We start from the raw sequence: 2,659 nt of genomic DNA, 5'->3' as shown, positions 1-2,659 counted from the left end.
CGCCCCCTCCGCCTGGAGCGAGCCCCCCCCTCCAACAACCCGCCCGCCCATTGGCCGGCCGCCGGGCCGCGAACCAATCACGCGTTCCCTTGCTCGCGGAGCGGGAGGTGGGGCCCGGCACGCGCGGCCAGCGATCAATGGTAACCTGGCAACGCGGGACGCCGCCGCCGCCGGCAGATTGTGCGGCGGGGCCGGCGCGCGCCCGGGGCTGGCGGCTGTCTCGCGCCGCAGCAGAACCGCCGAGGGCGCCCTGCGCTCTGGGGACCCCGCCCCCTCCACCAGCGGCTCGCGCCCAGCTCGTGTGGCTGGCCCCGGCCCCCGGCTCGTCCTCCCTGCGGCCCCCCCGCAACCCCTCCCCCAGGGCTGCCCCCTGCCGCTCCCTCCATTGCAACCCCCCCCAGCCCCGGGGCCGCCCCCTGCCGCTCCCTCCATTGCAAACCCCCCCCCATTCTTCCCCGGGGCCGCCGCCTGCCGCTCCCTCCATTGCAACCCCCCCCGCCCTGGGGCTGCCCCCTTCCGCTCCCTCCATTGCAAACCCCCCCCCCCAGCCCCGGGGCCGCCCCCTGCCGCTCCCTCCATTGCAACCCCCCCCCCAGCCCCGGGGCTGCCCCCTGCCGCTCCCTCCATTGCAAACCCCCCCCCCTCTTCCCCGGGGCCGCCCCCTGCCGCTCCCTCCATTGCAACCCCCCCCCCCGCCCTGGGGCTGCCCCCTGCCGCTCCCTCCATTGCAAACCCCCCCCCCTCTTCCCCGGGGCTGCCCCCTGCCGCTCCCTCCATTGCAAACCCCCCCCCTCTTCCCCGGGGCTGCCCCCTGCCGCTCCCTCCATTGCAACCCCCCCCAGCCCCGGGGCCGCCCCCTGCCGCTCCCTCCATTGCAACCCCCCCCAGCCCCGGGGCCGCCCCCTGCCGCTCCCTCCATTGCAACCCTCCCCCCAGCCCCGGGGCCGCCCCCTGCCGCTCCCTCCATTGCAACCCCCCCCCCAGCCCCGGGGCCGCCCCCTGCCGCTCCCTCCATTGCAAACCCCCCCCCTTCCCCGGGGCCGCCCCCTGCCGCTCCCTCCATTGCAACCCCCCCCCCCAGCCCCGGGGCCGCCCCCTGCCGCTCCCTCCATTGCAACCCCCCCCCAGCCCCGGGGCCGCCCCCTGCCGCTCCCTCCATTGCAACCCCCCCCAGGCCCGGGGCCGCCCCCTGCCGCCCCCTCCATTGCAACACGCCCCGGGGCCGCCCCCTGCCGCCCCCTCCATTGCAACCCCCCCCGCCCCGCCCTGGGGCTGCCCCCTGCCGCTCCCTCCATTGCAACCCCCCCCCAGCCCCGGGGCCGCCCCCTTCCGCTCCCTCCATTGCAACCCCGCCCCGCCCTGGGGCTGCCCCCTGCCTCTCCCTCCATTGCAACCCCCCTTTCCCGGGACTGTCCTCTCCCTGCTGCTCCCCCCACTGCAACCCTCCCCCATCGGCACTGGCCCCTGCCACTCCCCACACTACAAACCCCCTTCCATGGGACTGCATCCCCCCCTCTCGGGAGCTGTCCACTGCCACTCCCCACATGCAAACCCCCTTCCCCGGTTCTGCTGTCCTGATTGCAAACCTGCCTCCCCAGGGCTGCCCCTTGCCGTTCCCCCCACAGTAGACCCCCCCCTCCGGGGCCGTCCTCTGCTGCGCCCCCCCCCCGCAACCCGCCCTCCCCAGGGCTGCCCCCTCCATTGCAAACCCCCTTCCTCGGGGCTGTCCCCTGCTGCTCCCCCCATTCCAACTCCCCCCACGGCTGCTCCCTGCCGCTCCCCTCACTGCTCCCCCCTCCTTGGCACTGCCCCCTGCCACTCCCCCCCACTGCCAAACCCCCTTCCCAGGGCTGTTCCCTGTCTCTCCCTCCACTGCAACCCTCCCTCCCTGCTGCTCCCCCAATTGCAAACCCGCCTCCCTGGAGCTGCCCCTTGCCGCTCCCCCCATAGCAAGCCCCCCTTTCCCTGGGGTTGCTCCCCTCATTGCAAACCCCTCTCCCCTGGGCTGCCCTCTGCTGTTCCCCGCATGGCAACCCCCTTCTCCGGGGCTGTCCCCTGCCGCTCCCCCCACTGCAAACACCCCTCCTCGCTCGGGACCATCCCCTGCTGCTCCCCCCATTGAAAACTCCCCTCCTGAGGGCTGCCCCTGCCGCTCCCCCCATTGCAACCCCCCCCCGTTAACACTGTGGGAGCTGCTCCCTGTGTCCCCCACATTTGCAAATCTACATCGCCCACTAATACTATACGGCTGCGCCCAGCAGCTACCCCTCATTTCAACGGCAAGCCTCCCTCCATCTCCTTTGGCTTCTCCCTGCAGCACCTCCATCTCTTTCCCTTTCAAAGCTAACTCATCCAAGTGATCCCTTGTGACTGCTCCCTGCAGATTCATCCCATTGCAGGCCCAGCTGGCCCCATCTCCTGCATTTCCCTGATACTTGTAAACTCAACTCTCCCTTCCTTTCCTTCAACTGCTCCTGGCAGTTCCACCCATTGCAAACCCAGGCACACCCAACTCAAATGGGTGCTCCCTCCAACACCCCTACTTGCACCCCATAATCTCCTGCAGTCAAAATTTAGCTGCCTGCAGATCACCCACTAGAAACCAACTCTGCACCCATCAATTAAACTACTAAGGCTACATCCTGCACTGGCATACCCT

The sequence above is a fragment of the Lepidochelys kempii genome, chromosome 1 (genome assembly GCF_965140285.1).
Source record: "Lepidochelys kempii isolate rLepKem1 chromosome 1, rLepKem1.hap1, whole genome shotgun sequence".
Lineage (NCBI taxonomy): Eukaryota > Metazoa > Chordata > Testudines > Cheloniidae > Lepidochelys > Lepidochelys kempii.
This window is presented reverse-complemented; position numbering follows the sequence as displayed.